The 16711-nt window shown below is 30.0% G+C and overlaps 1 protein-coding gene across 5 annotated transcripts in view; it reads left to right on the forward strand.

Moving 5' to 3' along the window:
* Positions 1 to 1662: 1662 nt before the first annotated feature.
* Positions 1663 to 16711, forward strand: part of LOC126745853 (high affinity cGMP-specific 3',5'-cyclic phosphodiesterase 9A) — a 332464-nt gene continuing 317415 nt past the window's right edge. For 3 of the 5 annotated variants that reach the window (XM_050453878.1, XM_050453879.1, XM_050453883.1), the window contains exon 1: positions 1663 to 2139. The gene's annotated coding sequence lies outside the window, so the exon portion shown is untranslated. The remainder of the gene's footprint in view (positions 2140 to 16711) is intronic. The other 2 variants (XM_050453876.1, XM_050453877.1) reach the window with 1 other exon arrangement.

Raw genomic sequence — 16711 nt, forward strand, 5'->3', positions numbered from 1 at the left:
CTTGACTTTACGCGCGAGATTCAAATTACTTTTCGAACAAATTTTTTTTTAGTTTTATCTGGAATAGAATTCAATATTTTTCGAGATTATTTTTTATGTACGAGAGATTATTTTTGCCGTCGGCGGGCCACCAGTATTCGACCGGCGGACCGCATGCGGCCCTAAGTGAAGGAAAGCTTAATCGTTGTTCCATCACACTGTAATTATGGTTCTCCATTCCAATGTCCTTCCTAAAAGCACATACTCTAAGAAATGTGTGTCGAACACGTTTCAAGGAAACTTTGTGATTTTGAAAATAATTGACCACACAATTGAGCAGTATTTCAAGACAGGCTTTACTAACGCACACTAGACCAATAGGTCGTCCCCACTGAAAAATACTGGCAATTTTTTAGAACATAATCAACATTTTTGAGCCTCTTATCTATATATTATTATAGATAATATGAACTATGAGCTCATTCTTCTAGACCGTTTCTTATCATCATACCGCTTCGTTAGAAATGTTCTAGAACATACTGTTGCTTCATACCACCAAAATATTAACGCAAATTTTATTTTAATGCATGATAATGCCACTCCACATACAACTACAATCACACGAAACTTTAGAAACAAGAGCAGAACACTCGTGATTTAGACTAGCCAGCTTAATCACCTCATCTCAATCCTATAGAGCATGCCTGAGACGTGCTTCAGCCAAGAGTTCTTCAGGGCCAGAATCAAAGCCGAAATTAGCTGTTTGAAGCTCATTAACAGCGTTGGATAGCAAGTGGCAATAATGCCACTAAATTATATTTTAGCACATATTTTTTCCATTTATTAAAAAAAATATATTATTACAAAACGCAGTACAAAGTCAGTTACTGTGTCTTTCACTGGGATTCCTAGCATTACATTATGACCATGCAGATATAAAACCAGTATTTAGGTGAGGTACCTATCAAATAGTTAATTTTTTGATTAAATAATAAATTAAAGGGAAGAATTAATGCTGCTTTACATAAATTCAAGTTTTTTTTGACTTATTTTTGAAAAATAAAGCATGGAAGCCGTGAGATTTTTTTATTTATGTGATACTTCATGTGGCTGGTATATATTCCATAAAATGAAAGACACAGAAACTAGAAACTCACGGAAAACAATATTACGAAAGTTTTTCTCTTTGACTTGACTAAGATAAAAGAAAATGAAAATATACATAACAAATTGAGTGGTTTTTACCCGAGATCCTTTGCATGAAAAACGGATTCATAATACATAGATTATGAATTCGCTAGAGAAACTAAAAAGTTAAATCTTAGAACAGTTGTATTTTATTGCTTTTTCTGTGTTTTTTTTTATAGTAATGTTTTCTACTGCAACAATCGAATGAAAATAAAAATAAGATAATTTTGACAAGTTATTGTGCAATGATATGCCCGTGGTCTTGGTGCAGATGTAAAACTATATACATATATATTTATATTTATATTTACAGCGCCTCTTCGATATTGAACCATTGGACAATAATTATTATCATTAGCCTAATGAGATACTTCTACCTTAGCGATCTTCCCGAAATTAAAGTGGCGACCGCGTTGCGTCCGTCGAAAACTTCCGACCGTTTCCGAATTGAAAAGCGCGTCGTTTGGTTGACGTCGCGGCGGCGACGTCGCAAAACCAGTTCAACGAGCGCGACTATACGGTGAGCAAGCCGTGTTCTCGTGACGCCCGTTGTAATATGACATACACATAAATATACACATAAAACAACATCGACGCATCTCGATTCTTGTACCTTACTTTAAACCCGTGTCTGTTTATCAATGAAAAGTAAACGATAGTATGTTTCGAGATATATGAATCGGTTAGTACGTATTCACGGACCATCGGGTTAGTTTCGTATACGAGCTATACGGAGCGCGATAATCGTAAATTTGGGATTGTCTCACATTCCATTTCAAAGTCATCAGGACTATCAAGAGAAATGTCTTACAACTAGGAGATATTGTTTGGTTCCTTTTATTGTTTTGAATGAAATTATTTAAAATTTATGCTTTACGAAAGGCTGGACATTTGATTAGCACCGGACAAGAATAAATCTACTTTTTGGACACTGATTATTAAAGGAGAACAATTTGAATATTTTTAAAAGGAGTAAGTTGAATTATTAACTACAAATGCCATAAAAAAGGAACTTTCCGAGTTAATATTATTTTCCACTATTTTTTGTTTATAACATTCTTCTATTTAAACCTTTTTTAATATTCTATCTGCTTTCGTAAAAAATTAAATTTTCACTTATAATATCTCAGGATCCTCTGTATTGGTTTTGTTTTGACAATTTTTTGTTTATTTCTCCTAGAAGCTTGGGGAAATGTGTGAAACTAGGTTTAAACACTTATGTCTGATGTTGTCTTAATCAGAAATTACTAGTTTCGGTAACTGTAACTGTCTTTCGGATTTCAGTTTTGACCCATAATTAATAAAATTATCTGGTTCATTGATTTTTTATCGGAACAAATTTGATAAACCTTTTATTATTCGGTCACATTGCCCGTGAAGAAAAAAATAGCTTCATCAAAGCTTTGTTTAGTTATTTCTTTTAATTTTTATTATATATTTTCGAGTTACTTTGGTTAACAACTGGACAAATGTACGAATTATCGATACACAAATGGTCAATTATTTTATTTTTAATTATGCGATTTCATGCTAACTTTCGATGTTTAAAATCGTTGATCTTATTGCTGGAATCTCAGTATTTGGGTAAAGATAGACCTTATATATATTTTAGTGCTTCACAAAGGAATTTTTATGGTCTTTGAGATTATTCCAGATTATAATTCTAAAAGAAAATCTAAAAAAAAACTTTTTAGATTTTCTTTTATCTAGCGGAAAAATCTTTAGAAAAGCAAATTACGCATTCTTTTGACCGAAATTAGCCTAGTTGAGTAAACGTATTTTAGTACAATATTGCATATTTTGAATAAATAAAGCTATTTCAATATACTATATTTGGCAAAAATAGTATAAGCCGTTTGTTAAGTAATCAAGACAAACGATTGTGAAATCGTAATTTTAGCACGGACTAGCGCCCAAACTAAGCAAATTTGTACAAAGTTGAGTTTATCTAAATCAGCAAATTTTTAAATTGGTTCCTTTGCTTAAATTTAGAAAGCTGTTCTGTGGTTACTGTCAACCGTAATTTGTGTTATTTTTGGAAATACTTTTTATGTAATTTTTATATTTATTCATTCTTTATAGCAATGCTCTGCAGGTTTCACCTATGTAAAATTTATCACAATCACAAGGATTTTTATGTATTATGCTTTTTTCATTTATTTTTATTAAAATGTTTATTTTTTGTTAATATATACTGTAATCTAGTTTTAATTTTTTAAGCGGATTATTAAACTCGAGATTGAATGAAATATTTTGAAAGGTATCGTATGTAAATAAGTCTATTTTCTTCTAATTAATTATATCAGAGTTTTATTCTTATATTATTTTTTTAAATTGATATTTATTCAAATGGTGACATACTTACAAACCCTGTTTTCGTGACGTTGCCAGTTCAACCGATGCAGATAACATATTTGGAATAAGGTTAACTTTAAATAATATTCAATTAAATACAAAATAGTATGTAAATTTCTTACGCTTCATGCGACAATTCTTATGAATACAAAAAAAGGATTTTAGACACGGCCATTAAATATGCCAGTTAACAGCACGATCTTGTCAGTAACTCACTTTTAATTTTTTATGCATTTGTGTATTCTCAAATATGATACCTATTCAAAAGATATTAATGTAATAGTGAAACACCACTTCCAAGCAGAAACTCGATTGGTATTGACAAAACCATGTGAGAAGCCTGTTGTGTAAACCTACTGTCCGATCGGTTTTAATGGACGCTAGCTTGACACGCTTTAATAAAAAATGATGTCGACTTTTGAAAATTTATTCTATAAGCAATGTTTAAAAAAGTAAAGTTAAGATTGTCAATCGAAATGTAGGTATTACATGCATTTTTAGACGCTATGTTTTCGCATTTTTTCTTCCCCCAAAATCAAGCTTCATGTTACGGAAATTTATAAAACCGAATAACTAAGATAAAAAAATAATAATGTAAAAAAAATACAAATTTATATAAGATTATTATATATTATTATATTATATAAGAAGTGGATTTGCACCCTTTTTGAATAACTTAAAGTAATTGAAATTCATAACCAATATACTAGGGAAACTGATAAACTCATTTGTTATAATAGTAATATTATTATAAAGTAGAACTATCCATGCAATATATATAAGCGTGTCTGGGCATTTTATTAAGAATATCTCCATTTACTTATTATGAAATCTATTCCATTTGGCTGATACACACAGTATAAAAATTATTAGTTAAAGTAATTAGCTTTTAATAATTTATATTTACATTATTAGACATATAGCAGCTACTACTTCATAATATACTTTTATGTAGATAAGTAAATAAACGATAACTTTGTAGTAGGTTTTTATCTTATCTCTCATTTAATATAAAAAAATATATTTTAATTTTATTTTATTAGGTTTATTCAAATTGACCCTTCGATGGAATATTTTTAAAATAAAATTTTGCAGGTACTGCCGAGGTATTCAAACAGCTTAAAAAGCTTGTCACACTGGCTTATCAATAATTATATTTTATACTTTATGTCAACATTAATGAAAACATTATTTTTATAAAGGGTGCGTGTTTTTGCAAATTTTCTTTCCAGCACCAATAGATTCTGCATGAATATTCATTCCGTTCAATCGATTAGGTTTTAGTCACACTTTGCCTTACACCGCACGTACTCCTATTTTGCATATATTTTCTACATTATAGCCTGCCATTTTCATAAGCCGGATTTAAACTTGTAAATTGATTTTTATTTATTATACTGTTTTAAGAAATATGTTTTGAATAAAGATCTCTTGAGTGTGAAAAATATGTCGACCTAATTTTTTATGAATCTTCTTATGGACTTCTAAATAAATAATTCTAAATAAAAACTTTACATATTTTTAATGAATTTTATTCATTAATTCAAGCAGTTTTGTACCTATATGTATATAAAATAACATTTAAAGAACAATGATTCTCCATTTACTACCTTCCGGTACTTTAAAAATATTTAAATATTTAAATTTCAATCTAGAGTGCCTTAAATGGGTTGAATCTGTTAATTTTATTGAAGGACTCCTAATACAAAACAGAAATATAACTGCGTATCGTCGGTGTAAAAGTGTGATTTGCAATTTTTAATACATGAAAAAATATTCACAGTATAAATGGTATGGTATCTGTGGTAATGGCACCTTGCGGAACACCATTAGCAATTAGACTAAATTCAGAGTATTGATTATTGTATACTTATTTCTGTATTTTATTAGCTAAAAACAATTTAATGAAATAACAATCATTTACGTCAAACCCTATATAATTAAGATTGAGATTAAAAATCTATAATTTAGCACAAACGCCTTACTAAAATCGAGAAAAACTATAGCTTTACTTTAAGGATATCAAGTTATATGCGCTAAAGCCTTTTTACAGCTACAGCCCGATTTGAAGCCTAATTGATGCTTCGATAAAATATTATACTGTTGTAAAAATGATTTTTTCATAGTTTTTTCAAGTACTTTTGAACGTGTAGGCAGTATGCTTACAAAACGTTAAGAAACCATGTTTTCTTAAGGAAGACTTTAGCAAATATAGGGAGCCTATTTGGCGGTCTGTTTTAATTTGTTAATCTCATATAATTGTTATAGTTTCTTTGTTGATTACTTGGGCCGGTTCATGTTTATGCAAGCTACGGTTAACGTCTATTTGCAGCCCGCAAATTTTATAATAATAAAGTAGATTAACAGGTTCTGTCGTCTGTAGATATATTCTCATTTTGGCAGGAAAGGGCAAGCCGATATATTGTGAGAATATTTTTTTTTAATATTCTCTACATATTCTACATTAAGGATTGGCCAAAAATATTTTTGGAGAGGTATCTCGTATTAATAGCTTCGTCTTGGGTCGCTACGATTAGGCTTTATGTGTCTTCCTTTAACGTTCATCGAGTGAGCCACTTAAGAGTGTTTTCTTTATGAACCAGAAAGCTATCAAGTACTTGCAAGAGGTAATAATAGGGAAAGGGGGGCAGCTCATATCTGTTTCGAGAAGATGGTCGCTCGGGTATATTAAAACAAAAAAATCATGAAAATTGACTTTTATAAATTAGTTTTATTGACACAAAACAAAATATTATATATATAATAATCATAATATATATGTATATTAATTTAACAGTAATCTTCTCGGATTTGCCGATAATTTTTGTCTATAACAGTTTTTTCAATAAACTCACTGCTTTCATTTAAGTAATGATCGATGTATGCTTATCAGACATAAACCTGTAGGCCTTTCTTCACCCATGGTGCTTCTCTTCTCCATGTTTTAACTCTTCGCAGCGTACTGAAGGACCGTTCTACGGTCGCCGTGGTGCTTAAGATAGTGCTTAAAATAATCAATGCCTTTCTGACAGCAGGGTAAAAAGTGTTGGCTTCATTGAACAGATCAACTCTATCTACTTCTATGTCCCTTAACTGATCATCTGATAAAGCCTTCTTTACCCATAAATTATACCAAAGGTTCAGTTGTCCGTTGAATCAATGTATGGTATTATCAATGCCGGGAATGCCGCCAATATTCGTTATCATTGTCTGATGGCGGATTACTTCTGTGTTTGCTCGTGAGCAAGACGTGGAGCCGAAATATCTATGTTCAAATCCATTGCAACAGCTCGCTCTTTTTGAAGCATTTCATTACTTATTCTATCAGGAAGTGATACAAGCCATTTGAAAAGAAAATTTAATCATGCTTGGCTGGATCAATATGCACCATTGCTAGCGACTAAAAGGTGTTTTTTTGTGTGTGTTTCATTGTGTTTTGTTCCCTCCGCCCATTAACACTGTGAGAGAAATTTTGGGATCATTTATGGTCAGACCATATATAAGGTTCAAAAATATGCATGAAAACTGCCGAAAGCATGCAACGACCAACCTTCACCTAACAGCGACAAATGCTGCACAAAATTTTCTTGCAGCATTTGTCGCTGGTGTTGTGTACTTATTTCTGCTACCAAGGTGTGTATTTAAGATCAGCTTTACTCGTTTTTTATATTCTTTGGTTAGTTTTTTGCCTTTTATGATCTAAACCATCTCCTTCCTCTACTCCTAAGTATTTAGATGTTATTATCCTCAAGGTGTTGGAAATCGAGTATTATCAAAATGTCTTTTTTTCGTAATTTACCTCATTTAAATATCACTTCAGTCACGCACATGTCTAGTCCAAATTACATATTTATATCATCTAACATTTTTTAACTATGGCTATTTGTTCCTTAAGGTTTGTCCCACTTTTACCTATGAAACTTAGATTATCCTCTTCCTTCCCTTTGAAAATTCTTCTTTTTATCTTATAATCTGATATGAATATTTCTCGTTCTAGCGTTTTATTGTTATTAAGAATTCACACATATGCCTTACACTCTCTTCTCGGGGAACATTCACTCATCCCAGATGGTTACCTGCTATTAAAAGGATGAAGCTCTATGGGGGCTCTTTGTAAGTTAACAGTTCCAGGAGGAACTTGGAATGCTGAAGCATTTCCCATAAATTTCTGACTTATAGTGTTTACTAGTCCAAGTAGCTTGATGTTCATTAGAAGGTTTTTAGGATACAGCTGTTGTTGAAATAATAATTGGGACCGTTTTCAACTTCCACTGCCATTTTATCTGTATTTTTCAAATTTCTGTACTTAGCTATATTATCACAAATATAGTAATCTAATTGTTGTGTATATACGTCGACAAGAGCTGTCTGTCTAACATTCTTATACATCATACGCTAATTTGTTTGGTGAAACAATAAATAAATAAATAAATAATTAATATGGATATTCATACTAATATCCATATTATATAATAATACAATATACAGTGCTTTCATTTCAAAACGATCCACCCTTAATTACTTTCTTAAAAAAAAAAAAAAAAAAAAAAACGTTAAATTAGATATACAGGGGGACGTTTAATTATTTATTTACTGTAGTTCTGTCAATCACCTCCTCACCTCCAGCTAACCTCACTTTAATATGTTAAATGGGAACCCCCATCGTGTGATACATCATAGTGAGCAGCGTAAAATTCTCTATTCAACAGTATCAAAAAAAGTGAAATCGGTAAATGTGTAAGCAAATAGTTAGCGAAAATGTCTAGAAATAATGAATATTTTATTTACGCCAAACTTTGGTATTTTAAATGAATACTTTTAGTGTAGTACCTACATCATTTTAAAATTCTTACATTTTTTATAATAGATCATCAAAAAAAAATACAAGCAATTAAGAAGTTAAAACAGTACATTTAGTTCAAGCAAATTATTTATTTTTTTAAGTAAAGAATGTGTACCGTTATTTGCGAGAAAAAAGAGTGTCTTCAAATTTTTTGCAAAAATCTTTGCAGTCTTATAACTTTGTATGTGTATTTATTTCACTTATATTTTTTGCGAAACCTACCTAATAGGTACAAAAAACACTGCAATACCTTACATTTTTAAGGCGTGTAAAAAGAAGGCGATTTATTATTGTTAAAACTGTCAGTTTGACGCGTTGTTACAGTTTATTTTCTTCAGATACATAAAGAATAAGAAAATAAAATGAATCCAGAATGTTAGCGAAAGCATAGCTGGATTATAGAACTTTAAGAGGCAATTTCTAAGTTATTCTGGTACTAAAGTTAATAAAATAAACAGTTATCACTTCAGTATTAATTCTATTTTTGATATCAATAATTTTCAACCCTTATGATTGATGAAACTCAAATTATTAATCATAATATTAATTTTTTTTATTGTTTTGATTTCACTAATGTCAGAAGTTATATCCTAGCCAATAAGATCCCAGCTCATTCTCCTATATCCCTACTAAAACCATTTCTGGCGCGAAAATCTTTGACCTCTAGGAGTCTTGAAGAACAAGCCTTTGAAGAAGGTTGTTTCTTGGTATTTTTGCCGGTTTTACTCCAATGAAAAGTTGAAAACTCACCTTTTGGGTATTATTAGTTTGTGGATACTAAATGCCATGCTGCAATAGTGCAGGATTAAAAGTGGTGTAGTTAAATCCCAACTTTTTCAAGGTTCTTTGTTTAAGTGTCCAGTTTTGTGTTCCCGAGAAAAGGCCAATTCCATTGGTAAGTCCTAATATTTTCATTTGGTATCTTGGTTTATGATAATCTACATATTACACATGTAATTTTATATAAGTAGACTCAAGCATACCGTTAAGTTTAACCATCAATGCTTATATCTACTTACTCTATTGGCGATTCCTCAATCTGGGTATTCTTCCACCTTCAGGCTTTTTTTTATCCCCCGGTATGGTCTTTATCCACTATTATAAGAGGTAGAAATCTCCACTCATCTACTCCAATAACGTCCACAACATCTACATTGACATTCACTGTTAAACCGATCCATCCAGGTCTTCCATCTCAATCATGCAGCCCTTTTGGAGCCAGGTTTGATCAATGTTTGTGATGTATAGTGAACCATGCAGTCAGTAAACCACTTAACTAGTAAACCTAAGTCCTATCAACATTTATTAGCCTTACTGTAGTATATCATACTAAATACTAACCTCAAAATTACATTGTTATCACTTATCACTCTCATTATTATACTTCACTACTACACTGTTGTTTTGAATAGTTTCATAATAACTAGGTGCATATTAGTAATTTTATAGAAATAGACCATATAGATCTCCTTGTAAACAGGATAAATAGGCCTATTTCGAAAGTACTCACGCGAACTTTTAGCCCAAAACAGCTTATGAGATTTTACTCTTGATATAGACACTATATTCAGGAAGCGCAACATAACTTGTTTTTAAAGTAATAAGTTTGATTATTAACTTTTCTTTTAATATAGATTTACTTGAATGTATCTCAGAACTAAAGCCTTTCTTTTATGTTTATTTTGATTTTTAAAAGATAACCTAACTTTCTAAGTTAGACAAACGACTTTTGGTGTGAGCCCATGAGTTTTAAGGTGCTCTCACATTAAAGCTGTTAATTTAATAGGATATAATTTAATAGCCAAAGTAAAGGATTAATATTTGTTTTATTGTTAATTTATTAATTACACCATAACACTTGTACATAATATTAAGGGTCAATATAATTAATTGTATTTATAAATCTCCCTGTCTGTTCTTTCTTGTGAGATTTTCTTTCAGGTTTATAGGTATAGTGCTTTTAGTAATTTCCTGTTTTCTTGGTCATCGGGATTTTCTTATCCATCTGGGATAAAACAGGTGGCGCTTTTATTATAATTTGAACTCTTGTTGAATCCACGCCACTCTACCAAAGTGATTACACTTTAATTGCTTCTTGGTCAATCAATTTTATTTTTTTTTACAACCATTGATAGCATAATGAATGTCCTTTAAAATAATTTATCACACTATGGGGTAGCCATTTGACATATCAAAGTTTGGCGTAAATAAAATATTCATTATTTCTAGACATTTTCGCTAACTATTTGCTTACACATTTACCGATTTCATTTTTTTTGGTACCGTTGAATAGAGAATTTTACGCTGCTTACTATGATGTATCACACGATGAAGGTTCCCATTTGACATATTAAAGTGAGGTTATCTGGAGATGAGGAGGTGATTGACAGAACTTCAGTAAATGCATAATTAAACGTCCCCCTGTATATCTAATTTGACGTGTTTTTTTTTAAGTTATTAAGGGTGGATCGTTTTGAAAAGAAAGCGCTATATAATATACTGATTATAAATCAACAATTTCTTAAATTTAGAAGTAAATAAAATAAATCCGAAGCGTTCATTGCAAATCATTCCCTTATTTTAGGCTAATATCAAATTTAATTCAATTTGGGCCAATTTGTCTAAGCCGTAATTCGCTTTTATTAAACATAACAAACCAATAAGAGTTATATAGAACCGAGCTTAATTTAATTTGTCGCGCGGTAAGTATCTTCGAATAAAAGACATTATTATTACAGCCTATATTAATTTATATTAGTAACCAGATAGTCATCATAACTATTGTGTTATCATTTGTTTTGTTCGATATTACATTGATATGCGTCATCATGTTGGCTAAAATTTTAGTTGTAAGCTATCGGACATCAATTGTTATTATTATCATTATAACTATTTAAATGTCCAACAAGATTAATGTGCTAATTTAATTGACACATTCTTGTGAGTTTTGCAGTTTGTTTAACAACAATAATGAAAACAGACAAAATACTAGTTTGTGGGGTACGAAAAGTTTTCAGTTTTTTGATTAATAATTGAATTAATTTACATCTACAACGCAGCCTCTATTTTAAGAATTTCATTTCAAAATGAAAGGCAGATAATTCACTTTTTATCACATCGCGTAATTTTTATAAAACTGTTATTACTGCTCTAAATTATACTCTAAATTATTATAAAAGTGTTAAAAATTACTTATTTCAAACGAGTTTTAGGTTTTTGGCCGTGTCGGAGTATGATATTGTAAAGGTTATTAATAACATTAAAACTACTGCCACGGGTATTGATGAAATTAATATACTTACCATCCGACTATGCCTGCCTTTTCTACTACCTTATATTGTCCATGTCATACTTCTGTCTCGAAAATTCTGTTTTTCCTTCAATGTGGAAAAAAGCGAAAGTTAGCCCTTTACCCAAGACGTTAAATCCTCTTACATTAAGCGATCTGAGGCCAATAAGCATTCTTCCAACGCTATCAAAAATATTAGAAAAAGTAATGGAAATGCAGCTTCAGAAATATGTTAAAGACAACTCAATTTTACCAGTGACACAATCAGGGTTTAGATCAAATCACGGCTGTTGTACGCCATTGGCCTCTATAACTGATGATATTTTATCAGCATTTGATTCCAATAAACTAACATTACTGGTAATGCTTGACTATAGCAAGGCCTTTGATACTCTCAACCATGATCTTTTAATAAATATTTTGTCATTTGTTGGTTTAGGGGAGGGGGCATGCGCGTTGATTGCTAAGCTAGATAGCTATCAAGTTGTTTCTTATAATGGCGTAGATTCTGGTTTTTTAGAGATTTCTTCTGGCGTACCTCAGGGCTCCATCCTTGGGCCAATCCTTTTTTCAATCTATGTATCAAACATGGCAAAAATATTCATATCATCTAAGCAGCACTATTATGCTGATGATACTCAAATATATCTCTCATTTGAACTAGGTGAAAGTTCCCAAGCAGTGGCTGCCATTAATTATGACCTTGCCAGCATTTACGAGTTTTCTAAAAATCATTGCTTACAATTAAATTCTATGAAATCAGCATTTATGCTGTTTGGGGGCAAGGGTAGCCGTAAGAGTTTTTTACAGTATTATAGGGACCTAATTCATATCAATAACGAGCCTATAAAACACGCCGAGCACTGCAAGAGCTTGGGTATGATTCTGGATAGTGACCTACGATTCACGCAGCACGTAAATTAATGTATTCAAAAAGGATTTTTAAACCTTAAAAATATTTATACACATCGTTACGTTTTAAATAGAAAAACAAAAATTCTACTGTGTGATTCGCTGGTCCTATCACAGCTTAATCATTACGATGCAGTGTATGGTCCATGCTTGAGAACTGCTGAAGAGAGTAGAATTCAGAAACTCCAAAATGCGTGCCTTAGATTAATATATCGCATAAGAAAGCGCAACCCCATAAAACACAAGCTTAAGGAAACCAGGTTGTTTCGTTTATTTTTTTTTATTTTGTACTTTCTTTTCTCTATTCCGATGAGGATAACAAAAACAATTAATGCAATAGACTATATATTATGATATACATACATATAACAGACTGTATCTTTTGCTTTGTGATGTGTTTTGTTTGTGGAGTTGAATTTCTTTCTTTTTCCTTGTGTAGGCATATATGCTGTCACATTTTCTTTTTTTACTGGTTGATGTACTCTTTATAATTTATAGCGTTTATATTATTCCTATTTTGAAACTTAGTATAGTATAAATAATTAGGTTAGATGGAAGAACAGGCATTTAGATATCTGAATCTTTGTGCGCTGAATCTCGCCTTTAAACTATTAACCTTGTAATTATTGTATTATGTAATTATTATTATTATTATTATTATTATTATTATTATTATTATTATTATTATTATTATTATTATTATTATTATTACACAGTTTCTGTTAAAGGGCGTTTGCAGTTATTATAGTTTTCTTTCAAAAATATTACACATTATTTTTTTTGATAAAAATGTATAAATTATTTAGTTTGAAGAAATTTATTTATCGTCTAATATAATAAAATATGAGTTTGAATAAATCATTTAGTAATTGTAATTGTATCTTAATTCATTAAAAATATTGGGATTTGCATACTTTCATAACAATTGGCTAACTGATAAGGTTTTTGATAAGGTAGAAAAGTATCCATTACTTCAACTCGGTGTTAGTATAATTTTTTTAAAATCTCTAAATAATGTTTTAAAATAACTCACTAATAAAATTATCTTAATTATTTGAAATTGCCTGTTAGTAGTTTTTAATTTTTTAATTGGAGCCTGTTCTTCAAATGCCTTGAAAATATATTATTTTTTAGTTATTTTCCTGCAAAATATTCTTTTACGGTGTGCTTACAGAGGTGTCTATTTAATATCGCGGTGCTCGATTGCGGCTAAATCTTGAAACGGAAAAAACTTTTAATAGGGAGAATGTTAATAGAGTTAGAGGGGTTACTTTTTAAAATTAAAAGTTACTTTTTAGTTTGGTTGACACAGGGTGTTCCGAAAAAGCGTGGTACAGAACTTGAGTTTTTTTTTTAATAAAGCCGCCTATATTTTTTTTTGTGAAATAGAAGTCTCATTTGACTCTCTTTTTAACCCTAAAATGCAACGTTGTCTAGTTATTGACAATGTAAAGAGATTTTTTTTTCACGAAAATCAATGTGTCACTTAAATTTTAAGATTTACCACCGGCGTTTTTTTCTCTTTTTAAAAAATTTATAAGTTCATTTTACCTTTCGAAATTCCAAAATTTATTTATTTTTTATATGGGGTGATCAAAATTGTTACGCAAATAATGATATTTTCATTTTAATTTTGTGCTATTTTTTCAAAATGGAACATTCTGTATCTAGTAACGCATGTTTATAAAGAATTCCATTATTTTTAACTTGATACTAACAGGTTTCCTTTAATCTCTAACACTCTAACAGTTTTCTCAAAATTTGTTCTTAGAAGAATGAATACATTTATAAATTAGGATAAGCTATTTTGTGGTGGTCTGTATATATGTATATAAATATATACCTGTATATATATATATATATATATATATATATATATATATATATATATATATATATATATATATATATATATATATATATATATATATACAGGTATATATTTATATACATATATACAGACCACATATATATATATATACAAGATTAACTATAAGTTAAATCTTTTAAATCTTTTCTAGCAAGATAAGAGGACACTTATTAATTATAATTTTTTTAAATAAAATTAAAAAAGTAATTTGCGTCTCTTCGCCATTATCTTTTTGTACCCGTTGAATTCTTTGTCTTTCAGTGAAAAACGAAAAAGTTCACTCAAAACTAAAGTGTCCGTCGGCCTAATTTTTAAAGATTACGATAGTGAATGCCTGTGAGGATAAAGTAACTTCAGGAAAATATATACTTTTTATAGACAGATTTTAATATAGAATTTAAAGCGCAGCTCGACAACTAGATATAAGCCTAAGCTTTTTGAAACTTTCTCACGGGGCAAAGATGACCTATACTTAGGATTATAAAAGATACAATACTCTCCTCGTTTCTACCAAAAATCATAAGTTTTAACTTAACAACTTATCTTGCCATATTCTGATCTGCCATCAAATGTTTCAACAAACTGAAATGTATTGGACAGATAATACCTTGAAAGTATTATTGCGTGGTCTATTAATCCAAGAAAATTTAAGACTAAAGAAAAGAGTTCATGGTTTATAGTGTCAAATGCCTTAAAGAAGTCTAATAAAATCTCTAGTGCTAAGTGCGGTTGCACAACCAAAATCAGAGTGAAAACCAGGGTGATGTGGATGAGGAATTTTATACAGATTTGTGTAAACATTATTTTTTCAAGAACCTTGGACATGCTTGTAACGATACTTATCGGCCGCAACTTACTTTATTTTATTTCAAACAGGTATTTTTTGACGATGTAGTACCTATCTTAAAGGTAAACACTGACTCAAAGCAAAATTTTCTATTATTTTTGTAGTATTTATATAGTAGTTGATCTGATGGTTTATGACTTGCTGAAAAATCTAATAAGTGTCGATTTATAGAATTAATATTATGAAGTGTGGTAGAATATTTTTAATTTTTTATTGCAAATATTAAATTATTCAATTTTTTCCCAAGAATCTCTTCCACTATTATAAATTGTAAATTCCAGGCATTTCTTTTTCTCATTAGGTATATTAATTAGATTTCTAATTTGGTTAAAGTATTCCTAGGGTCCTTTCGCACATGTTTTTTTATACTTGCAAAATGCTTTATTCTTTAGTTTAATCATTGTTTGTATATTATTTGTCAGTCATAGTGGTTTGAGCTTTTTCAATTTTTTTTTTAAGCGGCACTAGCTCATAAATATTAAGTATAGTTTCATTATATTCAATTTTTTAATTTGCATTATTCAAGTAAATAACATTATCAAATTGTGTATTTTCCAAAAAGTATTTGAGTAAGTCTTTATTAATGCGCTTAAAATTTCTGAACTGATAAAGTGCAATATACCAAAAAATTATCTGAAATAGCAACAACTGTGCCAAAACTTTCTGTCTGAAATCAATATACATCTAACAAGGTAATAGACTCGACTTGGGTTATTAATAAAATAGCTGAAACTAAATGAAGACACGCTATTATAAAATGCTGAGAAATGTGCACTACCTATTTCTAATAAATGTATGTTTAGATCACTCCATCATATAATTTTATGATATTTACTATCAATTCTGACAACATATCCTTGAAAAGATCTATAAATTAGGAAAAGCTTTTATGTGGTTACCTCTATAAAAAACCTAAGGCATATTTTCTTTTACTGATAATTACTTACATCCAGATCGATTCAAAACTCTCGTGGAATCGTGTAAATACATGAATAAATGGAAATGAATCCTTAATATAAAAACACACACCTCCATCTCTTGATCTTCTTTTTATACCAACTTCAAAACTTCCATTTATACCAACTATACTAAAAGATATATTCTCATTTAACCAGGACTCCGAAATGGCCAAAAAATTATCTTCTACCGTTCAATAGATCTACTAAATTCGCATGGTGGGTGGATAATGATCGCACATTCAAAAACGCAACGTTAAATTTCCTCATGTCATATGGATTAAATTGGTTTATAAAAAATGAATAAATAAATTTTCTGGGTTGAGAACAGGCAAAAAAATATTTATACTAAGTAGCAACAAAGTTTCTTATATAAATATGACAAGTTTAAACCCACTAATAACTTAAAGTAAAGAAATATAATAATACAAAAATGCTATTATTATTATATTAAATCTGCAAATATTTATTT

The sequence above is a fragment of the Anthonomus grandis genome, chromosome 16 (assembly GCF_022605725.1).
Source record: "Anthonomus grandis grandis chromosome 16, icAntGran1.3, whole genome shotgun sequence".
NCBI lineage: Eukaryota > Metazoa > Arthropoda > Insecta > Coleoptera > Curculionidae > Anthonomus > Anthonomus grandis.